The following is a 21,173-nucleotide window of genomic DNA, read 5'->3' on the forward strand; positions in this document are numbered from 1 at the left end:
TGGGCCCAGGGACTGGCCGCAGCCCCGGCCTCTGGTGCCCTGTCTCCCTAAGCAGGGTAAAGGTGGGGACAAGTTGAAGCTTTGGCGAACTGAGCTCTCCCACATGACAAGAGATGGCAGTCCAAAGGGGCCACAGGGCAGTTGGAAGGAAACAGAAATGGGGAGAATAGGGCAAGGGCCAGCTCTCTCTCTCCTTCACCTCTCAGGTCAGGGGAGCAAGGTGTCAGCCCCTCCTTACCCGCCATCGTGGCCGAGGGTGGACGATGACACTGGGCCAGAGTGCGCATGTTTGCCTGTGAAAGAGGCCGTTTTTAAAGCTCCCTTCTATTCTCTGCTGGCAGTGATGTGAATTAAAAAATACTCAGTGGGTGGCAAGATATCAAGAAAGAAAATTATTTCTCTTGATTTTCTTCTTAAAATAAAACAAGGTAAGAAATCTCCATTAGGAAGTATGATAGAGGACATGAACTGAATCTCTGAGCTGGTACTCAGACCCCCACAGCAGAATCACCTGGGGACCTGCTCGCCAAGCAAGGCAGCTGGCAGGAAAGAGTCAGATAGAGTCCCGCACTCAGGGGTTGAGCTCCTGAGAGACCACAGGAAGCCAACTCGGGGTTCCCTCCCAGCTAAGACTCAGTGGAAGCAGGTTAGAATGCACAGTTAGCACAAAAATTGGACCGCATCCCTGGTGGTGAAAAACCCTTAGTGCTGCCCATCGCTGATGGGCCAAGTCCCGGCTCCTTCACTGGACATTCAAGGCCATCACTGGTCGCCAGTGCTGACGTCTCCAGTGGTAGCTATGCTACATTCTCTCACACTGTCTCGCTCTGCCACCCAGCATTATGTTTGCCCAAGGTCCCCTGGGGTCACACTGAGGCCTCTACAGGCCCCAGGGCGCCCTGGGAGAGCACACACCTCTTCTCAGGTCAGGCCCCAGCCCAGGAATCACCTCCTGTGGGAGGCCCTCCTTGCACTCTGCACCCTGCAGTTCCTGGTGCAGAGGTCACCAGTACCCTTGAAATCATCTACAGTTAATGCGCACAGAAGGGCAGCGGTGGCATCTTGTCCCTGTCTGTATCACCAAAGCCTGGCAGAGCATCAGCAAGGAACAAAGGCTAGCTGAAGGCATTTCTGAATCACTGTCACACGACCTCCTAGCCACGGCACTGACCCTGACCGCAGAGAGGGCTAAGCGGCAACCTCCTAGCCTCCTTCTACCAAGTCAGACCAATCACCCAGAAAAGCCCTTCTGGAAGCAAATGCGGGCCCAATAAGGAAGGAAGGTAGGGCAGGGGCAAGAGAATGAGTCCAGAACTAGGCCCCCAATTCATAACGGCTCTTCTCCTGACAGACATGTTTTTCCAGGCTTTCAGCCTCCCCCCAAATAATCCCTGACTAAACAATGTCTTTGTAAGTGGGGAGGGCAGTCAAACTGCCAAGGGATATGCACCACACTCCTACAAAATAGGCTGGACTCAAGTAGTAAAGAGAAAGATTTTTTTCAGTCACCACAGCCTATGACGAAAGACACCACAGGATACAAGGTTGGTTGGTGGTTAAGGAGCAAACTGCTTACATTCACAAGAACACCCCCCCCCCAGGCTATTCAGAGATCTTTCTAGATCTTTTTAGAAATCATTCTAGGATGTCAGGTCTTTACTTGTTGGGGGTCCTGGATGGCCCCTTTGAGGTGGGAGGGTAGTATAAGGTCTCTCTTTAAAGTTCCCCACCAGTTTTCGATGCTGGATTCTCCCCTACGGACCAGGTGAGTGACCCTGTTGGGCAAGTGAGAGTTCACAGCCTCAGTTTCCTATTTGTAAGATGGGATTGGTTAGAAAATTATACTTTGCAGGATTGCTCTAAGCATGAACTTAAAATGTATGAAATGTGCCCAGCTTAGAGAAGGTGCTGCAATGTTTGTTTCCGCACCTTGTTGACTCCGTTCCCTGGCGAGATTCCCTCCCTCTCCCTTCTTCCACTCAGAGGCTCCCCCGTCAGAAATCCCGCTGCCATCTCAGCTCCACGGCAGGCCTGTGTGGGAACGTCAGCCATCATTTAGAACGTCGTTTCCACGGGAAATGGCTCCGAGGTTCCAGGCGGCCCCCTCCACTCAGAAACCAACTTTTGGAACAGCAGCCGCTGGGCGGGCGTTGGCGGCGGAGCGCTGGTTCCCATGGCAACCACCGCTCCCCGCGCCCCTTCCAGTCCACCGGCAGCCCAAACCCTCACACATGCTGGAAACTTTTTCCTCAAAGGCAGCGTCGCTGCTTGGACAATTTTAATGACACAATTACAGAAACTCTGGGCATCTTTAACCAGAGAAGTAAGCTTTTTTTGGCGGCTGTCTTTTGCTCCCTTTCTCTCTCAGGTTTAGCACCACCTTGCAAGGTATGAAGTTGTCTCCTGAATGGCAGATTTGCCTCCCCCACGCAGCTCAGAAGCTCCGCCAGAACAAGAGCCACATCTCCTCATTCCCTGGCCTTTTACAGGGCCAGGCAGGGCCCAACACACGGGAGGCTTGGGGTCTATGCGTGACTGCTGGATCCTGCCCCAGGGCAGGCTTCTACCCAGCCAGCCCTCCCTTGGGCCAAGAAGCAGGAGGTGATGCTCCTGGGAGGTAGGGGGCTGGGAGGACCGATGACCCCAGAATAACCTCTTCATCCAGCAATTTTCTGAGTATGCTGGGAGGGTCCCAAGACCTCCTGGGGCCATCTTGTGCAAAGCCCCCCTTGGTTCTCGGCGGGGTAGCCTGGGTGGGGGGAGTGTCATTAATAGCCTGTGACTGCAGTCAGGCAGCTTGAGCTCCATTCGTCTCTGATATGGGCTCCCTGTGTGACCTGGAACAAATTTCTTAACTTCTAGGAGCCTGCTTCCCCATCCATAAAACAGGAGAACAGGACGCTCGAATGTGTAAGGTGCCAGTGAAAAAAACCTGAAAAGCCCCAGCAAGGGCATACTTGCACGGATAGGCAAAGTAGCTGGGCCCCTGGTCTCCCTCCAGCCAGGTAGACCCCAGCGATTTGGACCACTTGCCTGCCCCATTGACGGCCCTCAAAGCACCTGAGCCGCATAGGGCTGCTGGAGGACCCAACACCGTAACACATATAAATGCCTGGGATAACAGAGGGCTCCAGCCCCCAAAACAGCCGTGCCCCGTGACTATGATCCCTTACCAAATCTGTTGCATTCTCCCAGATTCCCAGTTTCTAGGGCTTCTACAGAGCTTGTTTCCCAAAAGAATAGCCCCAAACACTGCCCGTTTTTATAACTGGACACATTAAAAAGAAACAGCGTTGCCTGCAGACATTGTGAAGGGGTCCATAGGCTCCCTGGCCCCTCCATGCACCCTACCCCCCAGGCGGCACACTTCCAAAGCAGTGTCATGCGGTCCTGGCCAAAAGAACTGGGGCCCAGGAGACACTCTACAGCAATAACACTCCCCACCATTCAGTGCGCATCTGCAGTGGACTGGCTGGACACCAAAGGTCACGCCGGGAACCATCGCACCACACTGCCTTAACTTCTTTGGGTGATTAGTTTTACAGCATCACAGAGCTTTTCTTTGACAGTCACTGTGATTTTGCTAACCCGCTGGGCACTCTTCATCCTTGTTGGTTGCTTCCCTGGCCCTGACTATAGGACCACAGATTCTTGGAGCTGGGGTAGTGGCCAACCCAGAGCCTCCCCAAAAGACACTGCTGACTTTATTGAAAGTTTAGTTTTCACTGCTTTTTGCTTCTCTACTTCTCTACTAATTATTTTAAAGATTCCCACAGTTGCACTACAAGTTGTCTGGTAAATAAGGCTGGAAGAAAGGGACACATTCACTATTAATGGAGCTCTTGGGAGAGTGAATGGATTTTCAATCACATTGAGCTGAATCAGCCCCAGGAAGCTAATCTCATCTCCATGATGTCTGGGTGTGCCCAGCTCAGGGGGATGAGGACACATTGGGGGGAGTGACCCAACCCATGTGGAGGAAATGGCTCTGCATTCCAGGAGCTGCCCTTCCCTTCTGCACAATTCCCAGAAATGGGCAGCTTCCCCACGCTGCTGCCTTCCAGGCTGCGCAGAGATGGTGTGCGGTCCCGCCAGGGGTCTAGGCCGCTTGGTCTCCCTTAAGGCTTCACTCTCCACTCTCCCCTCCCCAAGACGTTGATCCAGCCCGTTGTCTCACATCTTGGTAATGCAAGCCCAGCTCTGTCACTGCACCACTTGACCCCTTCAGGAAGCCACCAATGCATTCAGCTCGGTCCATTATTAAGACTTCACCACCCACCCACCCACCCATGTGTGTTATTTTATGCGACAAAGGACCTTCCACACCACTGGGTTTTGGAGGGGGAGTTTGTGGCAGGGGTGCTTCTCCTCCCACTCCCAAGCCATGGCAAATGTCACAACCAACCACTGTCCTCTTCCCTGCTCGGTCTTAAGACCCTTTGTAACGCAGCACCTTGGCAGCCAGAAGCAGGTGACTGATGAAACTTGGTGCCACCGCAGATCTAACCCACTGCTCTCCTGGTTCCCTCTAAAACATCTCACTTACCGGCCATCCTGTTCTGTGGGAGGGTCTCAGGACCTTTAGGGGGAGCCTGCCTGGTTATCTCTGGAGAACTCTATGACCCAAGTCTTGTGTTACTACTTCAGCCCCTGCTTTTCTACCCCATCAAATCCAAACTCCTCTGCCGGGACCACACCTGGACTGCTGGCAGCAGGGCAGAAATGGTCAGATAGAGATCCAGAGATCCACGCAAAGGCCAATGCTGGAAGTAAGCCAGGTGAGGGATGCAGAGCCCTTGGCCTCACTCATGACCCCCAAATACCACGGGCTTCCTCATGTCACGACTGCTGACACTTGGGTTTTGCCCGCTAGCTTGAGAGTGCCTCCTGACAGGGCCTGGAGCTTAGCTACTTATGACCCAGCACGGTAAGTCCCAGAGTAGGTCTGTGGAATACTGCTGTAGGAGTTACAGGAGTGATCAGTGTTCAAAACGATGAACAATTCATTCATTCATGTAAGTGGTGTGTCTGATGGTGTTGGAATATTTTACCACATTAACTCAATTCTCCCAACAGCCCTCTGAGGTATGACTTTGATTATCCCCATTTCATGGTTGAAGAAACTGAGACACAACAAAGTAAAATGACATTTCTGAGGTCATCCAGCTAGAAAGTGGCAGCGCCGGGATCGGAAACCATGCAGCAACTCCGGAGCCCGTGGCCAGCCCATCGTACTGGGCATTTTCTCACAGCTGGCGAAATGGCGAGTGGGTGCAGAGTCAGGCCAGGCCAGTGACAGCAGATCTGGGAGTGCAGGAAGGAGGTCAGCAGTGAGCCAGCCACTGATGTCAGAGTCCCAGAGGCCTCCCCGGCCACATCCCTGCCCCTGTGGGGGAGGAATCCAGGGAACAGACATGTCCCCACCCCCATCCCAACTGGGACGAGATCTGCCAAACGGGGTATAGGCCTCGTGCTGCCACATGCTCCTGCCCTGAGGACCAGGGAGGAAGCCGGGGGATCAAGCAGCTGCCTAGCACAGTGGAAGCACCAGGAAGCTTTGAGACCCATGTGTCAGCACCTCTGTTTGGGCCCCTCTCCACTGCGCTGGTTGCAGCCCCAGCCCCAGCCTGTCTCCTTGTGCCTGCATACCGGCTGCTCCCTGCCCAGCTTGGGGTTGGCCCCTCACCAGGAACCCCTCATCAGGGAGTGTGAGCCACTGACTCAGCCTGCAACCTTAAGCAAGTTACTTATCTTGTACACCCCAGGTTTTCTCTTCTGTAAAAGTGGGGACAGTGGCAGCATTTGCCTCCTGGTGGTCATGACAGGCTGCACTGATTTGCTTGCCTGCGTGTGGCCCACAGTTAGTGCTCAGTAAACCTCAAGTTGTTACCCTCACCAGCATTCTTCAAAATCCATCCCAAGCCTTCCTCCTGCAGGAAGCCCTCCTGTCTCTCCAGAGTCCTGCCTGAGCTCATATCCTGTGAACTGGCTGGTCCCACAGGTAACAAACTCAACAGAAGTTAGCCCTCACCACTCCCTCCTCAGTATGTTCTCATGCCCTCTGTGTGGGGCCCTCAGCAGCCCCCCCCTTCTGCCTTGGAGGGCAGCATTCACATCTTGGCCTATCCAATCCAATGGGCCCCGAACTCTTTCTGCTGCCCGCAGTGCAGTTAACCAGTGAGAAAAGCCAGGAAAGACTAGATAACCTGCATGGGACGAACTCCAGTAGCTCGGGGGAGAGGGAAGCAGATGGGGAAGGGGTACAGGGTCAGGCAGGAGCAGGAAGGTGATACAGGTGGGCTGGCAGGGCCACAAAGGCTCCAGGCATGACCAAGCACGGTGGCATTTAGTCTTGCCATTTTACCAGCGGGGAGACAGAGTCAGAAATGTTAAGGCCTTTGCCCAGGGGAACAGCTTGGTAAAGGGGAAGCTCAGACTTGGTGAGTATAAACGAAAACTGCCCCACTCAGCCCCCAGCTAGCCCAGGGCACGGGAGGGTCTGAGGCTCTTGGAAACCGAGGGGTTAACGAGGGCACCAGTGTCTCAGGGTCCACACAGCCCTTCAGAACAATGTGTCCCACTGGCATCCTCAGCTCTGGGGTGCTGCCACCTGGCCCTCTCAGCCTCAGAGGTCCCACTCAGCACCCCTGCCCCCACCATGTCCCCATGTCCTACTGCCACCAGGAGGGTGGGTGTGTACTCAATCCAGGGGTGCGGGCGGTGCAGCCACCTGGGTCACAGCTTCCTTCCTTGGCAGGTAGGGGCTGAGAGGAGGAAGTGGCTCTATGTTTAAATTCTTACTCTCAGCCCCGGGGGCCTATTAATATTTTCCTAGCACTGGGGCAGTCACCCCTGCAGCCAAGGAGAACTTCTCAGCCTTAGACAGGAGCCTGCATGTCCACCGGAAAAGTCACTCTGGCAGTCACCCCACCAGGGATGAGTAGCTTCTGGATACTTTGGGGGTCCCTAAAGTGAGGTCCCTCAGACCCCCAGACCCTGGTAGGCCGCTGTCTCATTCTCTCCCCATTCTGACACAGCTGCCTCTGCACAGCTCTGGGGCTGCTCAGGCTCAGCCCTTCACAACATGGATTCAGCTGCGCCTCAAGTAAACCCCCTGCAGACCCCCATCCCACCTTTCTGTCCCGGCGCTCTTTCCCTCTTCCTTCCCCTAGCAGCTCAAAAAACCCTTTACCTCCAATCCAAGGCCAAGGCCCTAGCAAGTCCACCGCTCTTGGCAGGCTCACTCAGTGCCTTGGCTCTGTCCTCTGCCCGGGCCCCCTCCGCCGCCATTATCCTCCCATCACCCCTCAGCCAACTCCCATGGGCGCCTGAAGCTCTCGCCGCTGACGGTAGCATTCCAGGCCCTCCCTGAACGGCCTGCCCTCAGCACCCCTTGCCCCCTCGTGCAGCCTCTGGTCCTGCTGATCCCTAGTATGGCATCCTTGAGGACAGAGATGGTGTCTAAGTTGTCAGGGACTCCAGCCCCCGGCAGGGCACCCCGGAGTCTGCCAATGAATGTTCTCTATCTTTTCACCTTTCCCCCACCTGTGAGAACATTCCCTCTCTAAGGAACGGCCTCCTGAGGTGATCCCTTCCTCCCCAGCCCTCTCCTACCTTCCAGCTCTCCTTCCACTCAGCCACCATGCTTGCGTCTGGGGAGTGCTGGCCAGGTGGCAGGTGGCAGCAGGGGGCTTAGCAGCCATTAGGCCATTTGACTCCTCACGGCCACCACACCAAGGTGGCACCGTTTAGCACCTGTCAGCGATGAACACTGAGGTCACAGAGGTTCTGTGGCTTGTCCGTCTGCGAGTCTGGCCACAAAGCTCCTAGCTCAGCTATATGGCCATTCTGCCTCTTCTCCCTTCAAATCTAGGAGTTGGGAGTTATTTTTCCGTCACATTTCCCCACTTGGGTGAGGCAGGCAGGGGTCTGAAGGCTGGCCCTCATCGTCTTTACCTCTCAAGAGCCCTGGCACAGCTTTCTGCACAGAGACACTCCAGGTATTGGCTGTCTGCATTTCCACAGTGCGGGGCTGGCACTGGGAGCCAGCGGAAGTTCTGGCTTGGCTGGAGGGCAGGGCAGAGGTAGTGTGGGCACTATACCCCGTGGGCCAGAAGGGTCCCGCAGTAGTGAGTGGTGGCCCTCATAAGGGAGATACCACGTGAGGAGTTCCACTAGACACACATGGGCACCAGCCCAGCAGGAGAAGCGGGTGACAATGAGGGGGTGCTTCCCTGCCACCCATGCTCCCAAAACAGCGAGTCTCCTGTACCTCCCAGGTCCCACCTCTGCCTGCTGGTCTGGGAATGCCACACCCTGTCCTTGGAGCCTCCTGGTGGCAGCAAGGCAAATCTTCTGGTACTATCTTTCCCCAAAGTGGGGGGTGGGATGGGAGGTGCAGCTCAGCAGAGTACAGCTTTACGGATTGTCCCCCAGGGCTGTTCCAGCCCAGAGCTGCCTGCCTCATAGAGCCATGGCCTCACACTAGCACACTAGGAAGGAAGCAGCTCAGGAGAGGGGTGGGGTGGTGACAGACGCAAAGGGAAGGCCTGGAGGCCAGGGGCAGGCATTGCTCTGTGTCAGCAGCCCCCGGCTATGAGATGGACGCTTCTAGCCAGGTCCAACTATGGCTAAACTCCAGTCCTCCAAGTCCTGGCTGTCCCACTACTTCAACTGCTTTCCCCTGCAGCAGCAGAAAGAGGCACTCGGGAAACAAATGAACATCCCAATCTCACATGTTTGCAGAGGCCAGGTGGATAAATGAGAGAAGGGGGCAGGTACGGGCAGTAGGGAGCAGTGGGGCTTGTGGCAAATAGGAGACCACTATTACCCTCCACCCACTGACTGCTGCAACATGAGCATATCTGCAACAGGGTTGCCCGAGAGTCTGCATCTTCAAAGAGTAGCCAGAAATCTGAATTTTTAAGTGAAGCTGAGTTTTTAATATTAGCTCCCCATCATATGAACCGAACAAACCACTCCCGGGGGCTCCAGCCCACAAGCGCACCCGCGGCCACCCCAGGCCCCCTCAAGCATGCATCCAGCACGCACACATCAAGTGATGCGTCTGCTCCAAGGCAGACACTCTTTGCACTGCCCTGGCCTGGCCTGGCTCTGGCCACAAACAGGTGTGAGATTAAAGGAGGTGAAAATGACAGTGAGGAGTAACAGCAGCAGGGGTTACTCAGCCTGGATCTCCAGGCTCGCTGTCTTTGGAGGGAGGGCACACGACCCACCCGAGGAGTGTTCGGACCCGGGGAGGTGAAGGGCAGAAAGTCACATTAAAAAATCAGCACTGCTTTCATTTGTTTCTATCATTTATATTCAAGATGTCAAACACCGTTAATGAAAAACGTAAAAATTTATATGTTTGACCAACAGGGAGAAAGAAACACAGCCCAGGCTCTTGCCTGAGGTGGGGAGAGGCAATCCAATCTCCACGTTAAAAGAGTAACCAGACTGTAGAGAGCTGGGCTGGAGCAAAATAAAAAGGAAACTTCCTGAAAACGAGGTGGGCATGACAATGAGCAGCTGGGGAGGTGTGGGATTTTCCTTGAAGCAGGATGGAGGAAGGAGGGTCCAGCAGCCTGACTCTGGAGGAGTGAACCAGGGCTGGAGGGGGGGGGTGACTTTCAGAGACCCTCCCAAACTCCAGATTTTAAGCCCACTCAGCTGGAAAGGCAGGAGGCAGCTTTCCACACCCCTCTCCTCAAATGCAAAACAGTCACTGCCGGTCTCCTATCCTCCTCGGCAGCCTGGCCAGGCCAGACAACCAGGCCCTGGACCGGGGCGGGAGTGATGGGCCAAGCTGGCAGACCCGCACAGGGCCTGTCCTCTGTCGGACTCCCCACTGGATCTCGGGTGCCCAGCACACGTGTGACACAAAGAAGGTGTTCAATAAATATCTGCTGATTAAGATCAGCTCTAATCCTCGTGTGGAGCCGACACGGTACGTCGTGAGCAAGGAAGGGATGGAGTAGCCGCGTGCCCAGTGCCGTCAGGAGACGTGTTTGGGAGACTGTCACAGTAATCTCACCCAGTCTGAGGTGTGGCGGGGGGTGCTCGGGGGAGTACAAGTGAAGTGCTGAGTATGTGGTCAGGACATAATAAACAGGCACTGTCCTGATGGGTTCCGGCCACAGGACTCAGCCCGGGTGGACCTCCAGCAGGTGGCTGCTACTACCGACAGTTTTGTACAGAGGGGTTTATAATTTTTCCAAGGTTACACAGCTAGGAAGTGACACACCCAGGATCCAAAACGATGTGTCGGACCCATTTCTAAGCTCCTAACATCTGCTCTGCCTCCGGCTCTCTGCCCCTGGGATGGCCCCTGTGAGATGGGCTATAGCGTGGGGCATAGCTCTGAAGCACCCCCCTTTCTCCAGAGCCCTGAAACAAGGCAGCACGGGTTGTGGATTCTGATCATTTCTCCATCAGCGGAAATAAAACGCGCTGCCCTGTTAAGTCCTGGCGTGGCCAAGTGGCAGGAGCAGTAGTACTTCAGTGCTGGGGGTGTGTGTGTGCAAACTCCTGCTTAGAGGAGCTCTTCAGTGGCCCTCTTTGGAGGCAAAAGCATAGGCCCACAGCCCAGCCCAGGACAGATTTCACGACTGCTCTGCCACCAAAGTAATGGAAATGTGGAGTTCTCAGAAACTCTGAGGAAATGTGTCCAGGAAAATGGGTCCCTGGCAAATGCGAGCAGACTAAGCTTAAAGAGAGACAGGCCAGGAGAAGTCCTCCAAGGGGTTAGCGGGCAAGAGGAGGAGGTCTACTACTCAATTTTAACTTCTGCCCTGTCCTGAGCAATAGATAAGCCTCTTTCTTATAAGCCCTTGGTGAAAGTGTGGTAGCTGTGGCTTAATAGGGCTTAGGGAATGAGGAAGCCAAGCCGACTGCACACAGGCATGGGGCAATGCGGGGGCAGCTGATCTGGGAGGCCAGATGGCCAGTGGACATGGTGCCCACTCTGAAATCCTCAGAAATACTACAGGTGGGGAGCATTTTCATCAATGCTTAGGTAATTTTTAAAGAAAATTAAATAATAGGGGCACCTGGGTGGCTCAGTTGGTTAAGTGTCTGACTCTTTATTTCAGCTCAGGTCTTGATCTCACAGTCATGAGTTTGAGCCCTGCACTGGGTGTAGAATCTAGTTAAAAAATAAATAAAATAAAACACCTTTGAGGCACCTGGGTGGTGCAGGCAGTTCAGTGTCCAACCTTTGGTTTCGGCTCAGGTGATGATCGCAGGGTTGTGAGACTGAGCCCCCCATCTGGCTCCATGCTCAGCACAGAGTCTGCTTGTGACTCTCTCACCCTGTCCCTCCCCGCTGCACTCTCTCTCAAATAAATAAATCTTTGAAAGAAAGAAAAGGAAGAAAAGGAAGAAAGAAAGAAGAGAGAAAGAGAGAAAGAAAGAAGAGAGAGAAAGAAGAAAGAGAGAGAAAGAGAAAAGAAAGAAAGAAAAGAAAAGAAAAGAAAAGAAAAGAAAAGAAAAGAAAAGAAAAGAAAAGACCCAGAGAACTTCTAAAAGGAGAAAATCCTTTGGGAAGAATGATGAAATACTGGGGAGAGCACCTCCCCATTTGCGCAGATGAGAGATGAGGGCCTGGCCCGGTATAACTGGGTCAGGAAGAACTGGGATGGGGTGGCTGGGAGGGTGGCTGGGACCTGTGCTTTACAGCTGCATTGTTCCCTGTTAGGGATCAGGCAAGGGAGGCTCACAGAGGTGGGGGACCGCCCAAGGTCACATGACAACAGGTGGTAGGGCAGAAATTGGAGTGGCGGTCCTCTGGCCCTGCAGTCCATGCTCTTTCCCACTCTCCTATGGGACTTCTGAGGAAGGAAAGGAGGACTTGAGACCCCCTCTGGGCCTTCTGGCTGCCAATTCTGCAGCCCCGATGGTGGCCCCAGAGCCCTGCCAGCGACCCTGCCTGGGGCCCTCTCCTTCCACACACAGAGGCTCTCCCAGCCCTCCGCCCTGTCCTCCCTATTCACTCACACCAACCCTAAATAGAAGAAAGTCCCTGTTAAATGCTTTATTAGAATGGTTATTTTGTTGGAGTGCCAAGTGACCTACTCCAGCTCCCCCTTTCCATCCCTCCAGCCGTCCCCAGTTTGAGTCCAGAAGTAAAACAAAGGCTTTGTTTCTTTATTTTGATTTCCTCTGTAAAATCTCAAACATGCAGGAAACACCCACCCAGTCCCAGATAAGTGGACTCGGGCCGCTGTCCACTGCGGGCGGGCAGGGTCGGGGGTCAGTGAGTAGGGGTGGGCGGGAAGGTTCTGATGCCAGCTGACCTTAGCTCCCTGGGAGGCCAGCAGGGCACCTGGGGCTGGGCCTGGCTTCCTGGAGAAGAAGGGCTGGGTGTGAGGAACACCAGACCTTCCCGGCTCCGCTGCCCACGGAATCTCAACCTGAGGAATGTGGGTGTGGAGGGATGGCTGAGAAGACAGATCTCATACAGTTATTTTTTAATATATGCCCCCAAGGCTTTGGGACAGTGGCTCCACCCTTTTCCATCATCCCTGGTTACAATAAAGCCGGCATTGAAAGAAGAACACGATAGAGGCTATTTTGGGCTGCTGAGCCAACTTGTGAGAGAATGGTCCTCACCAAGAAAGATGGGCTCACTTGGGTCTCCTCCTCGGGCCCTACATTTCCAGCAGAATTCAAATATAAAGGGGTGAATGTGTGGGTTATGTAAGAGGGGGAATTTTCAAGAAGGTATGTTGGAATTCGAAAAGATAAAAAAAAAACACCTAAATGAAATGAAAATTAATTTTGCTTTTGAAATGAATATATGCTGTTTTGGAGAGGCAAGACCCCCTGAGAATTGGTTTCTATGGGCCCGGTGGGCCTCCCCACCTCCACCACCCCTCCGGCAACCTCCACACAGCCCCACGTGCCCACATTCTCACTGTTTGGGTACTTGGTGTAGTAGGGGCCCCCTAACACATAGTATATACAGCTGATCCTTGTGAAACAGAACTTTTCTTTTGAAAGTGGGTCTCATTTAAAATAAAAAGGGAGTTCTTGGGGGGAGGAGGGACTTCAGGGGAAGCACTCTATTCTGTTTCATTGACCTATCTATTCCTGTGCCAGGCCTACACCACTTTATTCTGGTTTTATCGTATTTTAGTGTCTGGTAGGACTAGTCCCTTCTCCTTATTAAGGGTCTATAAGCAAGGGAGGAAAATGCTCAGATTTGACTTCGATATTTTTGTCCAACTTTAAGATGGATTTACCAAGGGCAAAATGAGAGACAGAGACTCAGAACAGTATTGCAGTAATCTAAGCGAGCCATGCTAAGGCTGGAGCCAGAGTAAAGATGGTTAGAAATAAGGGGAGGAATTCATTAAAAATAATCCAAATCATCAGTTTCGGAAAAGAGAAGTGAGCCTGTAAACATAAGGTGTATGTGTGTTTCTGTACAAATAGGAATTGGTCTGCTCAACTGTCTTCGCTGGTGCAGTCTCCTGACTGCTTTTACTGGAAGACAAACCCCTCCAAGCAGGTGCCTCTGAGGTCCCGGGGCTCCCGTGCTGGCGTCTGCAGCCTGTCAGACTCAGGGGGCCCCTCAGGGACGGTGAATATTTCAACTCATTCTCCCCACTTAATAAAGAGGACTTGGGGACCACCTTAGGTCCCCATGTTCTCTTAGGAAACTAGGTCAAATCTTCCTCCCCCATTGTGACTCCCTGCAAATGGAATCTGCCTGGGTGTGGAAGGCTTTCCTGGAAGTTTCGGAGTCTCTCCTGCATGGCTTTCAAAAGCACTGCTCTGCTAACCATTCTTTTTTTTTTTTTTTTTAATTTATAATGATTTTTTATTTTATTATGTTAGTCACCATACAGTACATCCCCGGTTTCCGATGTAAGGCTCGATGATTCATTAGTTGCGTATAACACCCAGTGCACCATGCAATACGTGCCCTCCTTACTACCCATCACTGGTCTATCCCATTCCCCCACCCCCCTCCCCTCTGAAGCCCTCAGTTTGTTTCTCATAGTCCATAGTCTCTCATGTTTCATTCCCCCTTCTGATTACCCCCCCTTTTTTTATCCCTTTCTTCCCCTACCGATCTTCCTAGTTCTTATGTTCCATAGATGAGAGTAATCATATGATAGTTGTCTTTCTCTGCTTGACTTATTTCACTTAGCATTATCTCGTCCAGTGCCGTCCATGTTGTAGCAAATGTTGAGAACTCGTTCTTTCTGATAGCTGAGTAATATTCCATTGTATGCTAACCATTCTAACCCAGGCTTGAGCTTCGAGGGATGAGGAAGGCTCAGGCCCCGGCCCAGGAGGCCGCTGGGGGTGGAAGGGAGGAGGCTGTGAACAGCTGCCCCTCCCTCATCACTGGGCCTGCAGAGGAGGGGCCGGGCCTGGGCACCTGCGCTTGCCTTCTGGGGCTGCCACGGGCCTTGGGAAGGGACCACACTGTGCTTTAAGGTAGTTCCACACTTTGGAACGGAAGACGGATTTTGCTAAGGTTTGTGTAAAATGAGCTGCTTAGCAAATCACTGTCATCTAATTATAAAATCATGTTTTTTCTCTCTTTCCTAAATATATATATGTCTACCATTTAGTGGCTTTCGCTTTGGGCAGGTGTGACTATATGTGCTCGACAGCCTGGCCGGAACCTGCAGTGGTCTAGGCAGGTGCTTTCGAGAGCAGATCAACTTTTTTGACGAGGGTTAAATCCAAAAGCGCCCGCTCCCCGCCCTCGCCAGTGGTTTCTCCCCAGCTATGGGCAACCTCGGAGGAGGCCCAGGCAGCCCCTGATGAATTAGTGGGGGATAGGAGGCTGAAAGAGCAATGCCGGAAACTCAGGAGCTGGGCTCCAAAGCCCGCCTCAGGCAAGGACAGGCCCAAACCAGCCAGGCCTAACGACCAGGGACACGGCCGAAGTCCTGACCTACTGTGTGATGGACTGAGTGTAGACCAAATTGTGGCATCTGTCCATTTTGGGTACGGGCACGTGGTGTTTGTTATATGAATTTTTTTGTCTTTCAAAATTAAAAAATAGACCAAGTGCCCAAATGATTTAGGGGCTCACAGTTGACTGTAAGACTAACGGGAGTCAGGGAAAACCACTGCCACCCAGGCGCTCTGCCTCTCTTCACCAGCCAGCTGCCTCATCACATCCTCCTGCCTAGGCCGCTCTGTCCCCCTCCTCATGAGAGTTTGCTCCCCTGCGGCACTGGTCATGCGTGCTCAGACCCCTGAGGGGCAGGCCCCAAGAGCACCAGGAAAGAAGAGATGTGTCATTTTTTGGTCATCCCGTTCTGGGAGCAGCACAGTGTAACAGAAGGAGCATGTGCTTAGGGACCAGACGGACCTTGGTCAGACTCCTGGGCTCTGCTTTTCTCAGGCTTTGACTGGACGTGGCCCATTCAACCTCTCTGTTCCCACATTCATAAAAGGAGATTGCTGTGAGGCCTAGATGTGGCTAATATAGTGTCTAGCCTAGGGCCAGCCCACAAGTCTTTGTTGAAGAGAGGGAGGGAAGGAGGAAGGGGGAAAGGAAGGGGGAGGGGAGGGAGTGGGGAGAGGGGGAAGGAGGAAGGGAGGACAGATGGAGACGGACTGCCTTTAAACCATGCCATTAGAGGAGCTGCTGAAGAAAGTGGAGCTGGTGCTGGAGAAAAGCATGAGTGTCAGAAGATCACGTGGGACAGATGGGAGGGGGGGGGCTTAAAGGGAGAAAGGAAAGAACTTTGCAAGGAGGAGAGAATGCCCAAATGGAAAAGTGGGTGGATTTGGGGGCAGCAATCTCCCTATCTCTAGAGGAGTCCACCTGAAGCCAAGAGAGTAAGGGAGGGACTGTAAGGGAGAGGCTCCCTTGAAAGTTTCCCAGCCTTTATTCAAGGGGTCACTTTCCCATTTGGGCCATATTTGTTTACTACTGAACTACTACTGACTTAATCTTTACCTTAAAATCCTCATACTCTGGGACACCTGGGTGGCTCAGTCAGTTAGGCATCTGCCTTCGGCTCAGGTCATGATCCCAGGGTGCTGGGATTGAGCCCCACACTGGGCTCCCTGCTCAGCAGAGAGTCTGCTTCTCTGTCTGCCGCTCCCCCTGCTTGTGCTCTCTCTGTCAAACAAATAAATAAAATCTTTTTAAAAAATCACCATACTTTTCATTTACTTTTATTTTTTTTAAGTTTATTTTTTAAGGAATCTCTATACCCAGCATGGGGCTTGAACTCAACCTTAAGATCAAGAGTCACATGCTCTTCCAACTGAGCCAGCCAGGTGCCCCCACCGTACTTTTTAACTTAAAATCTTTCTCTAGCCTTAATTTGAACAAAATATCCATTTTTAAAAAATGGGTTGGACGTGACGCCTGTATTTTTATAATACTTATAAACAAGTGTATTAAAAGGAAATGATGCTGTATGTGCCCCACCTGAAATTATCTCCCCGACCACTCTGAGAAATGTGCTGCGCGGGATTCGCATCTAGACTAAGCACGCTCCGGGGGCCCCTTCTGGATCTACGATTCTGTTATCTGAGGTTGCTTGAATATTGATGATGCTCTTAATCCTTATGGCCCTGTCTGGTCTCCCAAGCATGTTCTCATCTGTGTATTTCATCTAATCCCATGACAACCCTGAGGGCAGGCAGAGAAGTCACAGATGGCGCCTGGGTGCTTGTAGCATGGGATGTGCCCAAGGCCCTCTGGATAGCCACAGAGGACCAGAACCAGGGCGCAGAGCCCCCAGCTCTCCATCCCCTCCTCAAGCTACCACCACATTGCTGCAGAGCCAAATCCATCCCGGTGCTCTCCCAAATCTCATTAGCATCACAACCCAGATGTAAATCATGGGGTTTTACCCTTCTAGGTGGCCAGATGCCAAGCTCTGGAGATGAAAATATGCCCCTCTGAGACCCACAATGACATTTCAGCAACCAGCAATGACCTACATTGTCATTTAGCCTTCTGGCCATCAGCAGGCCCCACCTAGAAAAGCTACCAAAAATACTAAAGGTCAATGAGAGGGACATTAAAAAGTTAAATATACACTGGTACTTCATGAGCCCTCCAAGAGGGATGGCTGCAGAAAGCTGCCTTGGATGGTGCCAACCTGGCGCTCCGCGGTGGCGACCGGGGGGTGGGGTCTCTGGGAGCAGGCAAGACCGCCCTCACCACGTGCAGCAGAAACACCCCCCAGAAGACGAGATGAGCACCAAAGTGTGCACAGCAGGCGCCGAGGGGTGCAACAAGGCTGTCACCTCAGCCTCAACAATGTCAGCTCTGTAGTCTGAAGCAGGCACCAACAACCGGCCCGCTCCTTTTCACTCTTAACACGTGACTCTACCATCACGGCACCATAGCCTGGCTGCAAGGGCAGAGCCACAGAGTGGGTCCTGGGTAACCACTAGTGAAACAACATGGCTTAGACCAGGGGATCTAACCTGGAATCTAAGGCTTGTTTTCAGAGATCCATGAATCCCCTGAATTGTATGCCCAACTCTATACAACCAAGCGACTTTTCTCTGGGCTTCTCACTGGCACACTGAAGAGGCTGTGACCCAATAAGGTAAAAACCATTGCTCTGGTCACCAGACCCTCAGCCTTCTTGGCTGCCTTTCCCATGCAAGAGCTTGCTGCAAGTGGCACTAATACCCCGTCTCTGCGTAGACCAACTTCACATCTTTGGCATCTTTGGAAGATCTCAACTCTGCTGAATCTACTAATCCTTGGGTTTTGTTATTTGCAGCCAAAAGCAGCTCCCCGGATCCAGTACCATAAGGCCCAGTGGAAACACCCAAGACGATAAAGGCTGGCGAGCCCTCGGAGTCCACCAACAAAATTCCTCTCAGAGCCTGAATTTTCTGCACAGCCCCTAGACCACGGAGTCTCGCCACTTGCCCCAGGACACAAGGAGCTCACCCAGCTCCTTCCTTTTGCCCATCTCCGCACAAAGGTAACTGCATCTTACGCCCTGAGCCTGACAGGTACACAACCTCTGCAACTCAATGCACACTCTTGATGCTTGAGAATATTCCAGCTTTGTACAAGAACGTGTTCCCAGTTAGTTCCCGTAAGTGTGGTTCGTGCAAACCACACAATGCTCATGAGCAGGTGTGTTTCAATCACTTGCAGGGAGGAACGCCCCGCGTGGGGGCATGTCATTGGTAGAATGGATTACTCCAGGTGCGAGATATAAAGCGGAGGTCACGTTTCCCTGAGAACTCACTTGATCCCGCAGGCTGGTCGCCACGCAAATCTGACTGACGTGAGGCCCATTCACCCCAGAAGCCAGCTTCGTTCATCCGTTTGGTAGCCCTCTCTCATTCCAAGCCATCACTCAAACTCAGGAAGCAGCCCCTGAGATCTGTCACTGTATAAGCAGCTCAGATCAACTCAAAGTGTGAAATACCTACGGTTAGAGCTAGTAATAAAATAAAAGTTATACCCGCCACAAAAATGTCTTCTGTAGGTGAAAGCATGAGTAGCGGAAAATTCAAACTGCCTTTTGCGAGAGCAGAGCAGGCAAACCCTGGAAGACTGTCTCTCGCCTCACCGGGGTTCCGCAGGGAGCTCTGACCCTCTTCTCCGTAAAGAAATGTTGAGGCCAGGGGTCGGGGTGCGGGCAGCCTCTACTAGAGCACCTGGCTTCTTCAACGCCGCTCGCCTCCAAAAGAGGCTGGCAGACCCTGCAGCCTTGAGAACCCCAGAGCGTCAAAGCCCAGTGCCTCCTGACCTGGCCGAGAAACTACAAACTACACCATAAACCGCAGACAGAAACTCACTGGCTGCCGGGAGTGAGAACAGACCCAAGGTTGAAAACCACGGCCCGAAACATTTTCAGCCCCAGTCAGCAGGGACTTGCAATTTACAGGAAATTAGGAGATTCATAAAATGTTAGCCAGCTCAAGTTTCTTCCCTGGGAAGAGAAGCCGGAGAAACTCTTTAAGAACTGTCTCGGTGAAGTGCTTTGTTCCCTGCAAAGCCCCTGACACGTGTCAGTTATTAATACCAACAGCTCACCACCTCACACTTCAACCAACCCGTGCTTGTCAACAGAGCAAAAGCTCACTACAGGCTGCACCTGGAGCCCTCAAGCCGGGGTCTGCCAGACCCTCAGAAGAGGGGCCTGGACAGCTGCATGGTCTCTAGATAGGATCTTGGGCAAGTTACTTATGCTTTCTAGCCACAGCATCCCATCCACATGTATGGGATACAATAAAACCTCTGGGAGAGACTTGTTAAACGATGAGCGAGCACACTCTGGTCAAGCGCCTGGTCCGTGTGAGCCCTGCTGGCTGCCGCTATTACAGGGGGGCTTCAGATCTCCCTTATTACTCTTTTGAGGCTCGAATTCTGAGCCTTGTCAGTCATTCTCTCTGGTCAGGTCCAGGACAGAGTGTGTGTCTTGGAGATGCACGAACCATTTAGCTCACGGAGGTTTGGTACCGGCAGGGGCCCGTGGGGAGGAGGTGGGGGAATCCCAGAGCTCTGAGATCACGGCCCGATGAGGTGGCCCTTGTCCATCTCTCCAGACTCGGCTTTCTCCAACGCCAGCACAGACCTCCGTTGCAGCCACATAGTGTAACTCGGTGTCCAGTGCCCACGCTCCTGCTAGGCATCACCTCCTCTATGAGGCCTTCCCTGACCTTCCACGCTGTCTGTCCCACAACCCCTGCTCTTCCCTGATCCCGTTGCTGACCACACTGTGCCCTCACTCATTTTTTGTCCTTACCTTCCCCGCAGAGCAGGAACGGGCACTGTGCCCCACTCAGTGGGCGCCCCAGCCAGGTCCGATCAATGAATGAGCCGGGCCCCAGTTGTGAGCAGAGCCCCAAGCCCCGGGCCCGCAGTGAAGGGTTGTTTGCTCGGCAGGCTGCTTTTTATTATTGAGATAAATTTGACAACACCCGCGGCGGATCCCTGCCCGTGTTAACGCCATTTTAAAAGGGGAGAAAGAGTCCCCCCCCCACCTCCGCCGCCGCTCCAGTCCCGCCGCCCACCTCCCCGCTTGTCCTCGCCGAGGCAGACAAGAAACCGAAGGGCGGTTCCATGAAAGGGGCTCTTTGGGCGGTGGACAGGCCCTCCCCGCCGGGGTCTCTATTGTGGCGGATTTCTCGATCGCACAACGTTCCGCCGGAGCCTGCGGTGGGGGCAAAAGGCCACTCCCCGCCAGTCCCGGGGCGCACTCCGCGCGTGCTGAGCGCTGCAGGGCCCGGGGGGGCGGCCACACCTCCCGCCCGGAACAAAGCGCCGGGTCGGGCCCCCTCCCCTTCCCTCCCCGGCGGCTGCGACCACTCACCGCGCGTTCCAGCCCCGGCTCGGCTCCGGCCCTCAGGCCGCCTCCTCCATACTGGCGCTGCCGAGGAGGCAGCGCCGCGCCCGGCCGGCCCCACTGCAGCCGGACTGGCCGCTCCGGCCCGTCCCCGCCCCGGCGCCTCCTTAAAGCGACCGCGCAGCCCGCGCGCGCCCCGAGGGCTTGGCGCGCCGCGCATTCCTTATATTGCAACAGCGCCTGCTAAAAATAGAGCGCCGCGGCGGGCGCCGGTGGGGGGGGGGGCGGCGCCGCGACCCCGCCGCCCCCGCGCGCACTCGCGCCCCCAGGACGCGCGGCCGCCTCAGTCCCGGCCACCCGCGCCGATTCCCCCCGGCCGGCTCCGAGCGGGGCCCGAGCCGCCGCCTTGCCCCCGACCCCGCGCAGTTAAGCGGTCAGACCCTACCTCGGCGGCGCTGGCTTTAAAGTGGACGCGGAACGGGAAATCGCTCGGGCCTCTTTAAGAGCCTCTGTGCCCCAACCTTGGAGTCTCCGCTCTGGCCCGGCCAACTTCTGAGCCTACCGACGCCTCCCCGGCCCTTAGCGATCCCGGGCCGCCACCTCAACAGCGTTCACTTCGAATTCCGGGACGTGTTTCTTCCTAGATCCTGACCCAGCGTCTCTTCCCCCCCAGGCGTTCTTGATGCGCTGTTCCTGGGCCCAAAGTTCGTTCAGATGGATGCGACGGGCACAGGCGACACTCGTGCTCCATTTCATTGTTTCAGTTCTGCTAAGTCCTCTCCATCAACGACCTTCTTTCCTTATTTTAAAAAATGGAAATATAATCCATATACCATAAAACAGGACTTTAAAAGTGTACGATTACGTGGTTTTTAGTATATTCGCAAAGTTGCTGGACCGTCACGATTTTTAATTCCA

The 21,173-nt window shown here is 53.7% G+C and overlaps 1 protein-coding gene across 4 annotated transcripts in view; it reads right to left on the reverse strand.

The window, feature by feature from the left end:
- MRAS (muscle RAS oncogene homolog) overlaps positions 1 to 20,845 on the reverse strand; it is a 52,926-nt gene extending 32,081 nt beyond the window's left edge. Inside the window, exon 1 of one of the 4 annotated variants that reach the window (XM_040636773.1) lies at positions 20,701 to 20,721. The gene's annotated coding sequence lies outside the window, so the exon portion shown is untranslated. Of the gene's footprint in view, positions 1 to 20,282; positions 20,407 to 20,700 lie in introns of those variants that run through there. The other 3 variants (XM_040636775.1, XM_040636774.1, XM_040636776.1) reach the window with 3 other exon arrangements.
- Between the last annotated feature and the right edge of the window lie 328 nt (positions 20,846 to 21,173).

Source organism: Ursus maritimus, unplaced genomic scaffold (assembly GCF_017311325.1).
Source record: "Ursus maritimus isolate PB19 unplaced genomic scaffold, ASM1731132v1 scaffold_20, whole genome shotgun sequence".
In the NCBI taxonomy this organism is placed as follows: domain Eukaryota; kingdom Metazoa; phylum Chordata; class Mammalia; order Carnivora; family Ursidae; genus Ursus; species Ursus maritimus.